The 16,511-nt window shown below is 37.5% G+C and overlaps 1 protein-coding gene across 5 annotated transcripts in view; it reads right to left on the bottom strand.

Annotated features, from left to right (window-relative positions):
- The window catches only part of MECOM (MDS1 and EVI1 complex locus), a 312,984-nt gene that overhangs the window by 69,870 nt on the left and 226,603 nt on the right, over nt 1–16,511 (bottom strand). The gene's annotated exons all lie outside the window — the stretch shown is intronic.

The raw sequence follows: 16,511 nt of genomic DNA on the forward strand, positions 1-16,511 counted from the left end.
AACCTCAAGAGTGAAAAGTTGACATGTATATTTCCAGTTTTCCACTAAGCATTAAATTTTTTTTTAAATTGAAATTCACACTCTAATTTATTCCCTTCCTTCTTGTAGCTAGGTCAGGAGAAGGGCGTGCAAAATTTTCAGATCATATTTTTCTTAAAAGATATTTTAAAATCTGAAAAACTATTGGCATATAACCCACCCAAATAGCGTATTATGGGTTTAGAGAGATTGATAACTGTCTAGTGAGTTTTTCCCATTTTATTTGATACATTAATTAAAACACCTTGAACGCCAAAAACTGCAATAAGCAATTTGACAACTCAGATTATTTTTGAACTTTTAACATCATAAATGCTGCTTTTAGTAATCGGCACTCTCCTATGTTTTATAACTTTCCAATATACCTTGGGTACATTTAAACCAACACATTGTAGAAAAGACATTGGAAGAAGGAATACAGGGGATACATAGCGAAATAAAAGGGTCTACAGATTTATTCATGACCAACTTTGTAAGATTTAGTAAATCCCACTGGCTAAATGGAAGTAAACGCGTTTTTATCACAAAACTCCATTCATAAAAACAAATGGACAAAATCCAACTCCCCAGCTCAACAATGGAAAGTTAAGCAAAGTAAGTGAGTCTAGGGACACTTGCCGGGGAGAGGTGGGGCAAGAGGGGCTGGAAAGTGTGCTGACGGTTAAACTTTAGCTGCAAACGGGATAACACAAGTGCCACTCACTTTTTGTTTTCTCCAAGTGCAAATAAACGTGTAAATCCAGTAGAACTATATTTCCCCAAAATATTGATTTAAAAACAAAAATAGTAGCAAAAGGGAGGGATTGGAGGAGAGAAAATGACAAGAAGTGGTGACTAATTCGTTTCAGTGGCCTGTTATCTGTGACATTGAACTGTTATTTCAGATAATGGCCATTGTTTGAGAGAAAATCTCACAGCAGTGGTAGGTAGGACAGGAAAAATCCTTTGTAAATAACCTAAAACCCGGTCAGATATTCCCATAGAGTTGGGCGTTTGAGAACCTCTAAGAGCTCCGGGTTCGTGGCCATTGATTTCCTGCCGTTCCTCAACTTGCCCATTGTCGGAGCTTTTTTTTTTTTTTTTAATTTAGCCATAAATTGGACCGGCTCGAGCTATGAGCTGTTCTATTTTCTTCCTGTCAGGATGAGGGATTTGTTTTATGATGCATTGTGTATTAAATACAAGTAATCTGGGGAACCGATTGCTTCAGATAGTGCGACCTGATCAGGGGGTCTGGGAGCTCAGCGCCCCAACCCCTGCCCCAGCCCTGCAGCCGCCCCCCCTCCACCTCCTTGCCCTTTACAAAACTGCTTTCAAAACGAGGAAACGTAGATAGGTAAATAAAAGGTGGTGTGGAATCATTGGCAGGTCCTGGCTAAATTAGGATTTCGTGGAAAGGGCCTCCGAGATTTTTCCCCTACATTGGCTTCGGGTGGGGGGAGGCGGAGCGACTTTCAAGGTCTGGATACTTGCAGGTACGGCAGGACGCCGGTAGATGGCATTGCGCTCCGAAATAAAGCGCGGCGCCTGCGGCTCCAGCCACCCAGGTGAACCCGCCTCTGCCCGCCAGGCGCCTGCAACCCCGCTCTGCCTTCCGCCTGGCCCGCCGTTCCGCGTCCTCCCGAGCTTCACAACGGGAGGAGGGCACACTGCAATCCAGGCCTGCAGACATCAGCCTGAGCAAGGGCTATTCCTACGTCTGAGCTTCTCTTCCCCAAATATAACCAAGAGCGAACGCTTACCTTCCGAGACCTTGGAAGATGTACCTAGAAGAATGGAGAATTTATTGCATCATCATTATTATTATATTAATGTCATCATTATCGTCATCATCAGTCTTGTTCTCCACTGAATAAATTGTGAAAAAGACTAAAGGAAATCATCAGAAGGACCTGGGCAAAGGAAGCTAACAAAACACTAAATCTTAATATCTCTCTCTCTCTTTTTCTCTGTGTGTGTGTGTGTGTGTGTGTGTGTGTGTGTGTGTGTCTGTCTGTCTGTCTGTGTGTCTGTCTGTCTGTCTGTCTCTCTCCTCTCCCCCACCTCATCCCACTCCCTTTCTCCTTTGGGTATATAACAATAACTTCATGCAAAGGCAGAGTCATCTCACTTTTTCTTGACACAACTTGAAGTTTAAAGATAGGGTTCTGAAATCCCACAGTAGTTAGACTGGCCTTGTTTCTCATGAAAGGGGCTTCTTGCTATTTAAATAAGAATTCTTTAGAAGACCTGATCCGTCTTCCCCAATAAATGAATGAAACAGGAGAGAAGGTTAGAGGAAAAGGTTTTTGCAAGGGGCTTGCTTCTCCCCCTGTGAGCTTGCTTTCCATCAGAAGGTTTCTAAAACAATAAATAAATACAAGGAGCCAAATACCATCACCAATTCCCTTTATTCCTTGGGATTTCTGGTGAAATCTGTTTACAGTAGTTCCCAGTTACAAATTAATCTGCAAAAGCCGCTGTCTGCTCAGCAGTAATCAGTAACATGCGTGTTCTGCAGTGTTTAGCACTGCCCTTGAAATGGGCTATTAAAAATAATGGTTTTGCTATAATCTCAAACCAGCTTTAATTTGCAAACATGTATCAGGACAGATGATCTAAATATTAAGGGGATGGAGTAGGAGAACAAACTATAACAAATGTATAGCTTCGGGGAAAGCAGAAAATGGAATGATTCATCAGTGATGTTTAAAAGAGAACCAGATTTTAAAACATTTTCCAGAAGGAATGATTATTTTTTCTTTCTTGTTCTGTTAATTGTTGTTTACCAGGAAAAGGGCATTGGAAAATATGAGGGTTGAGTGTGAGCTGATAGATTTTCTGGGAGTTGTAAAGATCCCCGTTTGGCTGATGGCAGCGCTGGGGTGGGAGAGGTTAATGTGTTTTCTTCCTGGTTTGAAAAGGGCATAAACCCTCCTCAGGCCCCTTCCTTCCTTCCCCAGCTGTGTGGATTGCAGAATCTTTAAAAAGCCCAAAGATTTCCAATAAGGCCACTGGCTCTGCCTTCATTGTGTAACTGTTTATTTAAAATAAGTCAATATATTAGTTAAAGCAGTAAGAAGTTAGTGCTCCAGTATTCAAGTGATTCCCACAAGACTGTAAACTGATGCCTCTTTTAAGCCTTAAACTTCATGGTCGTCCCAGAAGTAGAAGTTCTGCTAATGGAGACCCTATGGGCATGGTACATTCCAGCACATCATTAAAGGAAAGAAAAGCAGTCCAGCCAAAGCCAGATGAAATGACTGCACTGTCCACTTTTAATAGGCTTCCTGTGGACAAACAGCACTGTAACACTCTGCAGAGGACAATATTTAAAAACAAGACAACTTGCTGGCAGTTTTCAATACCATAAAGTTAATAAAGTATGTTCCCATTCACCCTGACATTATGTTTTTAGTTTATAGAGGAAGGCACTTTATAACCTCAGCCTAAGTTCCCTTAATTCTGCAGCTTTGAGTTTCTTAAGGTGGCTAAATATACACTAAACTCCAAGCCTAACATTTTTGTTTTAACATTATTTTTCTGTAGCTTTTCAAGAACGTATATGTGCATTTCTACATTTCTCAAGTGGAGTTTTATTCATTGAGATTCTGTTAAATCCTGTTTCATATAGTTCATGTCAAGAAGCATGAAATAATCTGAGAAATTGACATTTGGCTGAACAATAAGTGCCTGCTAATTAAATTAGCTTCGTTTATAGATATTGATGTGTGTTTAAAAAGAAAATCAATGCTTCCTTTTCCATGTCAGAATAGGATTTTTTAAATCTTACCTAACCTAACTGACACAAAGATAAGAAATAATGTAAGTATGCCTTTTAGGACTCAAGAGACTTCCCACTAATTTATATATACATATTTCTCCCAATTTGTCTTTTCTCCTACTCCTCTAAATTCTCTACCACCCACAATTTCTTCTCCCAAATCTTTTTATTTAATACAGTAAACTTTGTAATGAAGCGTGACCTTTAGGCAAGATAAACTAGATCAGAACGCCATGAAATCTAAGGTAATATTCTGTTTAATTTCAATACTTTCTATTCTTTAATTTAGTAAGTATTTAGCAAGCTTGTTTTCTAAGCATGAATGTGAATTCTGTGATGCTTTGATCAGGCAGATCCAGTGAAACAGTCCAGCACAATACAAATTTACCAACAAAAATGCTGTGACTGTCTATAGCCCCCGACACCTATCACCACTGCACTGGAGAGAGATTACTGGTAACTCTTGGTGGACTCTGCCTTTTTTTTTTTTTTTTTTTTTTAATCTATTGGGGTGTGCCGTTAGAAAAGAGGAAATTAAAGGTAAAAAAAAAAATGTAAATAAAAAATTTCCCTTGGTCTGGAAATGGGCCCGACTGAAAGCATGTTAATCTCCACCTCAGTAATTTGGTTCTCCAGGAGAAGACAGAAGCCCTGCTGCTGTGCCCTGCACTTCATAAATCACATCTTTATGTGGACAAGGTCAGGGCACCTAACAGCTCAGACATGGGCCTTTGCAGTGGCTCGAGGATTCAGGCATGTTTACTCTCCTATTCGGCTCTCCGAGGAGTAGTCCAGCACGCTTCTAATTACTTTTGATTATTTTCATTTGCTGGGGTCAGTCTGGCTTGCCAGGACTGCTGGAGGGTTGATTTCCTACAAATCTTGATGTCTTTGTAGGACGGCACTGTGTGCGTTCAGAATTAGCACCCCGTTATTGTCCCTGCAGCATGGGATCCTTCATAAATAGACATGGTGATAACAAAAGTTTCCCCAGTGAACCATCACCTACTTCCTTTCTTATTAATTAACTATACAAGCATAATCACCTAGCTGATCTTTTTCCAAAATGCCAAAGATTTTAACAGTTTAATATTTTATAGTATATTTGGCCAGAATGAGAGCGGATTTCTTTTTTGCTTCGATTTTAAAATATATTTAGTAACGACTAGCAGCTCTTTGGAAACTAGGATGAAGTACTTTGCTGAAACAGCTCTGGTGAATAAATTATTACACTCAAAAGTTTTATTTTCTAAACTCCAATTAAGGTTACCATATTTAAAATATTTTTAAATATTTTTAGCTGGACTATTTTGATGTGTCCTAAGCTATGATGCTGAGTGGTTAATGCACAGCAACAAATTTATACCAAGTTTAAATGAAAATATTATGATAAAATAAAAATGTTAATAAAATACTGTAAAATTTTGGTAGCAAAATAGAGACAATAGAGAAATATTTCCCAAAAGTAGATCTGTTTAACTCTTTGACAGATATTTATTACAAGATATATTCAATAAATAAATGATGAAAAAATAAATACAAAACCTGAGACATTCACAAAAAAATGCATAACATATCAGTCTAGTTGTTCAGACAATTGGTATTTTTATATTACTAGGAAAAAATTACTATTATCCTTTTATTTTATAAAAGGTAACTTTGCTTATGATTATCATTAGTCTCAAAAGGCGAAATCCCTCATTTTTTTTAACTTTAGACTAAATAAGTGAGGTAGTAAGTGCTTTTGGAAGAAACCTCAACTCTATAAGGAATTCATTTTTCATTATTTCATTAATTTTAATTAATTCAATCTTTCAATATAGTATTTAGCACATTATGCAATAACTCCAGGGTCAGCTTCCTCCCTTGAGCTTTAGAAACACCATTTAAGAGTACTTTTAGACTCATAATATTGTGGGGAAAGTTTGTTGGAAGCTTGATTTTCCTCCTGTCTCCACACCTAGCTGTGTACCTTTGGGTAAGTCACTTAACCTTTGAGTAAGTTTCCATGAAAGTTTCATAATATCAGCCTATTACGCGTGTTGGGAAAATAAATTGGGTAACATGAGTGTGAACTGCTCTGAGTTCATGGGAACAGGTCAAAATACTGTAAGTTTCACAGTATTTGTGTTTGTGTAATGGGTTAGAGTAAACTTACATACATGCACAATGAGGAAGGCAGTTTGGCCTATACTTTGGGGAACAGCAAAGTGTAAGTATTTTTGTATCCTCTTTCTTCCATTCCAGTGTCAGTTGCCCTAATCCTTACCCTGACCTTGGAAGGGAAGAATTTTAAGAAAAATGTTTTTTTTCTCTCAAGCTGTGCTACCCACAAAGATGTCCATCTCTGTCTGGCTTGCAGCTGAGTTTGTTCTGTTCTACCCACTGTGTTCTCTGCCAATCAGTAAAAGAGAGTATTCTGAGGCAAAGGTGGAATCCCATTGAGTTCCAGAGCCCTAGAAACTAGGGCAGGAACACACACATACGCACCTTGGACTAGTTTTAAGTCAATATTTGTTACCAAGGCCAGGAAATTTATTCTCTACAATGTCTCCTGGTAGGTAGACTTTAAGTACCAAGAGGACAGGAATTGGGTCTATCTTTTTTGCCCCTATTGCCCAGGGTCTACCATAATGCATGACATCAAGTATTTAGTAGATGTTTGTTGAAAAAAAAAGTGGATCAGGTCCTTCCTTGACTTCCATTCTCACCTAGTTTGAAGGCCTAACTTGGATGCCTGTTACCTCTAGTCTGAATTATTGCAATGATCTCCTACCAGATCCTCTGACCACCATTCACTCTCCCACCAGTTTAAAGTCCTTGATGTTAATCCTCTCAACCATCTGCTGTTACTTATTCCCTTGCTCACAGTTTTTCAGTGAGCTCCAATTGCCTAACAATTCAGTATAAATTCATTCCATTTTTTTTTTTTTAGAATTCAATGAGGCAATGTACGTAAATCACTTAAAATCATGCAGAGGATATAGGATGTAGTCAATAGAAAATAGCTATTATCATTGGTATTGCTATTACAAGTTTAATTGCTATCATTATTATTGCTCAGCCTATAATTTATTTTGCCTTAGTTGTCTTAGATAAAATCTTATCCATCCTTCTAAACCAACCAATTTGTATGCCTGCTGATTTTTACCACCCAAGCTTGACATTTTCATCCTTCACCCCAAATTATCTGTGCTTCTCTCCTGGTTTATAGCCAGTTCTTCCTTACTTACTGGTGTGTCCTTAATGCTCTTGTCCTCCTAAGGACCACTGTAAGATTTTTAAGGGTGGAATCAAGTTTTGTTCCTACTGACATCTTCAGTAGCAGCTTTTCATCAGAAACCAAACTGTCTTTGAGCCTCTTTGTAAGAATTAATTATGGCTAAGTGTATGGGGAATTACTTTATTTATATCCAAGCAAACTTGGTTATTTAACACTATTCCCCCTTAGGAATCAGTTGATGCAGTGATAATTCTCTTTCGGGGGTTTAGAAAGGAATTCCTACCACTGCTGCTTATCCAGATAGCACAATATTGCCATACTCCCCTCACCTCATGTTTCCATTTCTTTACCATCTCTCTCCTTTCTCTGGGCACAAATCCTGGACAATATCTTGGACTCCTCTTCTTCCACTGTCCCCAATAAATAGTCATTGGTTCAGGTGGTCTGTTAAATTGTTTCTACAGGAAGCTCATTTTCCCACTGGCACTGGTCTAGTGAAGGCCATTGTCCTCTTAGGCCTGAGTTTTGTGGCATTTTACACCAAACATTAGTCTTCCTAAAATAACAAAGTTATAACAATGCTTTGCTTTACCTAAAACAAAAGGTAAAAGCAAAACCAAAAGAAAACCGCACTAACAAAAACTCCAATGGATCCTGATTTGCTAGAAAATAAAGCCCCTAATCCAAGATGCAATCTCCTCCTCTACAATTTGATGTCCAATTTATCTTCTTTCTAGGCCCATTTTCTGCTTGTTTCCTCTACACAAATCTTTAGCACTGGTTAACAACTGGAAATATGAATAGAAGCTCTTGGCCCTTCAACTGCACTGATATAGGTCCTTCACTTCTCTTACCTCTGATACTGACAGCATTCAGGAGATGAAACAATAGATCAAGTAGGTAAAGTGATAGTTCCATTCATCAAGCTCCTGCAAAGCCTTCCAGGTTCTCTTCCTTGAAATTTTTACAATATGTAATATTAAAACCATTCACTAATTAGTCATTATACTTAAAATCATTTGGGATATTTCTGTGATCAGCCAATCTACCTGTAGACTGTTTGATGGCAGGAAACATCCTTCACACCAGCATTTTCTAATTGGTTACTAGAAAACTTATTAGTAGATATTCCCTGGAAATTGGCTCTGAGGTCAACTCAGAGCTAACTTCACCCAATGGATAAAGATAGCTCCCTCTTGGAGTTTCACAATGAGCACCAATGTACTAAATACTCTTAAGTCTAAGACTCTGAAAGTCTAGGAAGTCCTTTAGTAAAGAGACCTATTTGGCTTATTCAACCAGGCATCATCACAGGTAATTAAGCTTATATGAAAGCCCCTCTCCCCTTCCACTGGAACACCTAAGGAAAACAATTTTGTGAGTAAAGTTTTATATTACTTTGTTTCAGAAAAGCGTAAATATCCCCATACATATATTTTTCTATCAACTGACTGTTCTCAACTCTTGATAAAAAAAAATAAATAAAGTCCCTAAAAATCAGTCACAAAAAAATAAAGACAAAATGAAGCTTCCACATTTTAATCAACTTGAAAGTATTTGAAAAGTCTATAAAGCTCACAAAGAAAAGTAGGTTATCAGTAAACTCTAGCCAATTGATCCTTTGCCTGTGAACTATTACAATAGTATTTGAGTACACGACCTGAGAACCTTCCAAAGGAATATGTACAATCTCATTTCAAGATCAACCCACTTCTTCCTATCCTCCCCCATTAGAAGTCCTTCTAAAGCAGAGATTTTTACCATGGCATATTCCCATGCAATGTTTTATATTATTTAGATTTTTCTTAATAAGATTTGGCATTATCTAGATATGCATTTCCCTAGGAGAAAGAAAAGCAGCAGTGAAATCTCCATCTAAGGATGCCTGAATTAAACTTTTAAGAATTCGCCTTTTTTCCAGTTTTTGATATTAGATTCATGTGTTACGCCTGCCCATGACTGTCTAACCACTAAACTAGACATTAAATCAGATGGCATACAAAATTACAGGAATTTGATCTTTAGATAAACCACAAACCTTGATGAACTAATGTTGTTCCAGATGAATTAACTCATCATCCTGAGAAACAGAACATTTCATAGGAGCGACCACACAGTCCTCTCTGCAAAGAGCACCAATGGTTGTGAGGCTGTGATTAATTTGTGTTCTATTGAACGTGCTTGCTTCTATTGAAAGTACACCTAAAGAGGTATACACTAAAGGAAGGAAGAAGGCTTAGTCAGGCAATTCTGCCCTCAGAATAATTGCCCCCCTCCAAATCTCTGATGGCTGATGCTGCATATTACTTATACTTGGTTGTGATGTCTGTTACAGAGTTAAGAAACAATGAATGTGTTAAGTTATTATCAATGATTTCATGAAACATTTATCCTTTCTCTATGTTGGAAGTCCTAAAATTTCATTTTACTATTTTAATGACTGTACCCAAACGCTTAAAAAATAAAGGTAACAACACTACAGAGCCAGAAATGTATGTTTAGTTTATAATCCATTGAGTGAGTGTCACATCTTATGATATATATCAAATGGTAAAATGTCAAAATATTCCAATAGCAATTAAAGTACCAATACAATCTCTATATCATTGTGAAAATATGGACATTGATTTCAATGGTAGCTTTGAAAATACCTTTCTGTAAATTTTGTTGAGTCAATTATTCAACTTCAAATAAAATCTTAATATAGCCTGTCTATAGACTCCAGAATTAAGTACTGGTCAACTTCCAAGAAGCAGATTCTCAAAGGTATTTGTGTTTTGTATGTAGTTCTTGGCTGGAAAACAAATCCAGATTTGCTAAGGCAGTGCCCTACAACTAGAAGGGGGAATGCCAGAAGGGACATGAATGGAAATACTTAAAGAGGAAAGAAAAATATGCACCCTGATTCACACATAATTTCTCTCCACATATAATCTGCACTGCCAATTTATAAATAAACCATACAGCTGGATCATGATGTGGAGAACACTGAAATTATGAGCCTAGGAAAGTGATTGAAATGACTACAGGTTTAAAATTTTTAACTCATACTTTTGTCTAATATTACATTTTGCCTTATACAATTTTATATTCCTCCTCCCCACATCCATTCTACAAGAGCAGGCAAAGTTCAAAAGTTCTCAGAAAAAGTGTTGATTAGTTAAATTTAAATGATTCACTAAGGTGTTTTAGCTATGTAACTTTTAAAAAATGTTGTGGTGGTTGTTGTCCCTGGAGAAATTACCATAAAACTGTTTATCATTGTCTGTATATGATCTCCTTGGTAATCAGTGTTGGAATATTTCAAGAAAGTCATTACAAAAGTCTTTATAAAATATATTTTGCTGAATTTTAATCTTGGAAAACAGTGAAGTCACAACATATACACGTTCAACTTACTAATATTCAACTATTACAAACAGAGAGAAATGGAAGGGAGGGAGTATGGATGAGAGAAAGAGGGAGGGAGAATGAATGAGCCTTTATCCAGGAAAGAGCATGAGATGGAAACATGAATCATCTGTTTCCTCAAAAGGAATCAGTGTTCAAATGCCCTTTGTACTATAAGTATCGTGTTCCACCAGGTGTGACTCTCGGATTTAAAGGTGTGTATTTTTCACACCATGCATCCTCTGAATGTAAATATACCACTTCCTCTGGTGCTCATCTGAAGCCGCGGTGATCCATTCCAACACTGGATGGTTCAAGAGCTGAGCAGAGAAAAATTTTGATTATACTTGATTTTCAACTACCTGCTCACTGTAGAACCTAAGCTCTCAGTAAGATGTAAATGCACTGAATTTGGTTTCATTTATGAAAAATATTCCATTGCAATGACAAGATAAATAATTGAGACAATTAGTGTGTTTTTATGCATAGTGGGGTGCAAACCAGCATTTCTGTAATTATTCCCTAACCCCCAAAATTTTTTGTGTGTGGTCCAGGTGATAACCGAGGTTCATGGCTCTCATAACTCAAATCTCGAATCACCCATACCTACGACGAAGTGCCAGTCATCTCTTTTCACAAACTTCCTGCCTTTCATGGCCTTTCACAGGGAAGGTGATGGGCTGTACATGATAAGCTGCCATAATGAGGTAGGAAGTTTTCTTCCTAGGGCCCAATAAACTACAAGCTTCCTCTCAGCAAAAAGGAAAACACTTGGCCTCATGAGCAATCAGTTTCATCCACAGTTTCCTGCTAGACCATAGCCTTCTCATGTTAGAGCCCTCGATGGAGTCTGCTTCTAGTTATGTGATATTGAGAGAGTTGCTTCAACTTCTTCAGCCTCTCTTTTAGTATCTCTAAAATTGTGGGCCAGGCATGCTCACACCTATAATCATTCCAGGACTCTGGGACGCTGAGGCGGGCAGATCATGAGGTAAGGAGTTTGAGACCAGCCTGACCAACATAGTGAAACCCCATCTCTACCAAAAATACAAAAAATTAGCTGGGCATGGCGGCAGGTACATGTAATCCCAGCTGCTTGGGAGGCTGAGGCAGGAGAATTGCTTGAATCCAGGAGGTAGAAGTTGCAGTGAGCCAAGATCAAGCCACCACACTCCAGCCCAGGTGACAGTGTGAGACTCCATCTCAAAAAATAATAATAATAATAAATAAATGAACAAAAATAAATAAACAAAATTGCAATAATGGGAATTACAGGAAGTTATTAGGGTTAAACAATTGAGGCGAAGTATATAAAGCACTGAGTGTAATAGTAAATAGAGACTCATAAAGAAGTATGGTACTTGGAGAGATAGCATAAATCCAAATAAAAATTTTAAAAAAGAAGTTTAGGATAGTGACTAACAACACAGACTCTGCAGTGGGGCAGCCTGGATGCAAATCACAGCTTCGCTATGTGCTTGGGGTGTGGCATATGTAAAGTTACTTATCACCTTCTTTTCCTCCTTTGTAAAGTGAGTATAATGATAAGAAGTATCTCGTAGGGCTATTGAGAGGATTAAATGCAGTAATCCACGCACAGCTCTTCACTTAGTGTCTATCACATAATGAGCACCTAATAAGCATAAGCTATTATTAAATGGAGTTCTAACTCAATAAAATAGTTGGTACTTTCTATGCAAATGCCCTCTGTGGTTTTTTGTTGGTGGTGGATTTTTATTTCACCATCTTTATATAAAAAGAGAAACAAATATTTTGTCCCTTTGATTTATTTTCTGGTCAGTCAGGCAGGAATTTGCTTCGAGAAACAGATGAAAACATACAGAGCCAGAGAAGAGTAACCAAAATAAATGATAGGAATACAAATTCACACATACAAATTCATAATGGTGTCCAAACACTAAGCCAGAAATCGCAATCCGAATGGGGAAAAACATTTTCTAAGAAAGGATTTTTTTGGAGACAGGTGAAAAAACATATGAAGAAAAATAAGAATCTTCAAAATTACACTAGAAATGATATGTGTTTTTTAAAATAAACCTTGAACAGTAATTACATTTGAACGATATTTTCCTCAATATTTGAAGTAAGCTAAATGAATAAGATCTAGTACTTGACAGCACAACAGGATGACTACTATATTGTACATTTTAAAATAACTAAAAGAGTATAACTGAGTTGTTTGTAACACAAAGAAAGGCTGAATGCTTGAAGTTATTGGTAGCCTCATTTAACCTGATTAGATTATTATGCGTTGTATGCCTAGGTCAAAATATCTCATGTATCCCATAAATACATACACCTGCTATGTACCCACAAAATTAAAATTAAAATGTTTTAAATATATATATTTTTTCAGAATGTGGTAAAAAGAAGACGAAACATTCACAGAAAAGGAAGGAGAATACACAGGAGAAGACATTAGTGTGAATCCAGAGGACCTCAGTAGACGCTGTTTGATTTTGGGTGCAAAAATTGGTTCTGCTGGCTGGAAGTTTATGTTACAATAGCAGGACAATGAGTTCAACATGTAAACCAACTTAGTTCAATTTGCTCCACAAGTGCTTATGAGGAATCTTCTATATCCTGGCACATCATTTGACACTGAGTGTGCACTGATGATTAAGTCATGGTCACCACCTTTAAGGAGCTCTAAAATCCAATGGAAAAAAATCTATTGGGTTGGCCACATACCACACCCTATACTTAGTCATAAGGGAACAGAACCATGCATGGATCCTGGTGAATCATTGCCACTACTGGGAAGACCAAACCTAGTATAAGTGCTGGCAATGGCAGCTGAGCCTCAGCATCCTAATATACAGCGAGAGAGGCACAGTCTTATTTTTACATACTTACCTTGACACTGCCATCAAAAGGGGTCTGAGACGGATATTTACAAATTCCCTGAGCCAACAGTTCAGAATTTAGAGAATACAGATAGATCTAAAAGAAGACCCAGGACTTTTTTTTTTCCTGATTAAAAAAAATACTTACTGGTCACAGATTAAAGACAAACCATTCACTCATTTATCCTCTCCATGTTCCAGGTACTATGTTGATGGTAAAGAGAGAAGATAAATATACTGACCACCCATCTGTGATGGTTTTAAAATATATTTAGAAATTTTAAAATTTCTCTCCCCTTCTTCAAAAAGTGGTCTAATTCTCCTCACATTGAATATAAGCTAGACTTAGTGACTCACTTCCAATAAACAGAATGAGGAGAAAGGAACGATATGTGAGTTCTGAGGCTTGGTTAAAAGTCTCTCTCTCTGTCTTTCTCCCTGTCGTTCATGTGCTGTGAACATGATGTAGCCTGTAGAACGGTCTATGCAGGGAACAGTTAGGACCTGCCAGCTATGTGAAAGAGTGGCCTTGGAAAACAAATTATCCAGCCTCAGCCCAATCTTTAGATGACTGCAGCTGCCATTTTACCTGCAACCTGATGAGACCCTGGACCACAATTGCCCAGATAGCTGAGCTACCCCCGAATTCCTAAACCATAGAAACTGAGAGCACTAAATGTTTACTGTTGTTTTCAGCCATTCCGTTTTGGGATAATTTGTGATGCAGCAATAGACACCAAGCACACCAGCCAGAGCTCCTTGGTGGATACAGAGAATTCAGTTGCCTGATGTCCTCAGACCGTCAGAGAATAGCTCTGGGATATTTCCCTAGCCCCCACACCACTCTCTCTGATTCCTTGGCTCTTGACTCACAGGCTGAAAATGATCAAACCAAATATGCTGCAGGATAAGGTTTAGAAGGCAGAGGGAATAAAAAATTAATATTAAACCACTGTCCCTGCCGTTAAGTCCCATGCAATCTATTTAGAGAGACAAGACTAAGCTACTTGAAAGAATGACAAATAGTACAAGACTGTACGTCATTAAGTACTAAATTATGTCGTTCGAATGATAAGTGCTGCAGAGATTCAAACAGAAGGGAGATGCTTAAAGGATGGCATGGTACAGGAAGCTTCGTGAAAGAGGTGAGACTTGCTCTCATTCAAAAGATAGGCAAAAGTGGAAAATAATATTACTGGGAGCTTAGGCAAAACATATTTTCAATGTTCATTTAACTATTTTGCAAAAGAACCAGCATACTATTGTTCATTAGGTGTGTAAAATCATCCTCACATGTTTTAAAAATACAGATTGTAGTAGCTTAGGTATGTTTGTCTTCATGTGTGTGTTCCAAACAAATAGATTAATTTTCCGATGGATTCCAATATACCAGACAGTTTCATACTAAGTGCTGGGTGAATCTGTCAGAATAAATTAAAGGAAAATTTAACAGTAATTCTTCTGGTAAAATATGAAAGCAGTAAGAGTAATTCTTTTTTTAATCTAATAATTACTAACACACTAAAGGTTCATATCCAGGCATAACGTTTTGTAGGCAAACTAGAAGTATTTTATTTCGGATAATGGGTCTTCCTATTTTGTTTAACAACCAAGGACATTATATCTACATATATTCAACTCATTTGCAATAATGATAATAATATAACAAAAAGCACAAAACACTTTTAAATCTTAAGCATGATGCCTAAATATGTACTATTCAGTGCAGTTTTCTGTGCTGTGGATACTTAAAAATAGGCCCCTGGATTTAACTTATTTGTAAATAATTTGGCTAAGATGGGATATGTAGGCAAAAGATATCCATTCATCTTTTCTCTTTGAAAGCAAGCATACTTAAATATTTTATTTCTAACATTAGTCAATCTTGTTAATTTCACTCATGTATTCCTTCATTCAGAAACAAATCAGACATAATCCTTGCCAAATTCTCATCTTTGAAAACTCCACTGGCAACAATGTGGCAAGTGTATTGGGGTAGGGGGAGGGCAAGTGGATCCTGGGTGACCAATTAGCAAGTCATTGAAGTAATAGAAGTAATAGATGCTGGCAAGACGATAAAAAACAGTAATTATAATACAATCTTTATTAAGTGCCTATTCTATGTAGAAAGCTTAGTATACATCATTTCATGTAACAACTCACTAACAGACTACAAGGTGATTATTTTCCTTGTTTTACAGATGACAAAACTGAACTCAGTAAGACTGAAAAAAGAAGTAGCCCAAAGTCACCTAACTGGTAGGTATTAAAAATGGGATTCAAACTCTGATCAATCTGCCTATATGTTCTGCCATGTTCTTTTCCAAGGCTACACTATTTCAGACATAATGACCTGAAAGACTGGTCTGTTAAGAAGCCAAAGATATCATGTCCTTGGCAATTGGGAGTTGGCATTTAGGGTCACTCTGAGCCAACCACTGACTGGCAGGGACTCTTAGGACCCCTAATATCAGTTTAATAGTAAACATTAGATTAATAAAAGAGGCACCACTAGTGGGTATTTTCAAGACCAAAATATACTCTGGGGACATCAGGGAATCTATGCTGTGTACTAGTAATTAAATAGAGGCCAGTGAAGCAGCATAATTTTGCCAAGGCTCAATCTTAATCAAAGTAAGAACCAATTTGAACCGATGTTTGGTTTGTGATATCATGCTATTTTTTCAATTAGTTTTTCATTGATTAAATAAATTTAAATTATAGTTGATATGGTTTGGCTCTGTGTCCCTACCCAAATCTCATCTTGTAGCTGCCTTAATTCTCACATGTTACAGGAGGGACCCAGTGGGAGATGACTGAATTATGGGGGTGGGTCTGTCCTGCACTGTTCTCATGATAGTGAATGAGTTTCATGAGATCTGATGGTTTTAAAAACAGGAATTCCCTGCACAAGCTCTCTCTCTGCCTGCTGACATCCATGTAACATGTGACTTGCTCCTCCTTGCGTTCCACCATCTTGTGAGACCTCCCTAGTCATGTGGAACGGTAAGTCTAATAAATCTTTTTCTTTTGTAAATTGCCCAGTCTTGGGTATGTCTTTATCAGCAGCATGAAAACCGACTAATACGATAGTCTTTTAGGAAAAGATACATGCAAAAAGGGATTCAGTACTTAATACAGGGAGAGAGGCACTTCTTGGAAGTAAAATTTTAATCTACTAAAGTTCTCAAAAGTGACCCTAAAAAAAAAAAAAAAAAATCATCTGGCC

Source organism: Rhinopithecus bieti, unplaced genomic scaffold, assembly GCF_001698545.2.
Source record: "Rhinopithecus bieti isolate Rb0 unplaced genomic scaffold, ASM169854v2 scaffold_37691, whole genome shotgun sequence".
In the NCBI taxonomy this organism is placed as follows: domain Eukaryota; kingdom Metazoa; phylum Chordata; class Mammalia; order Primates; family Cercopithecidae; genus Rhinopithecus; species Rhinopithecus bieti.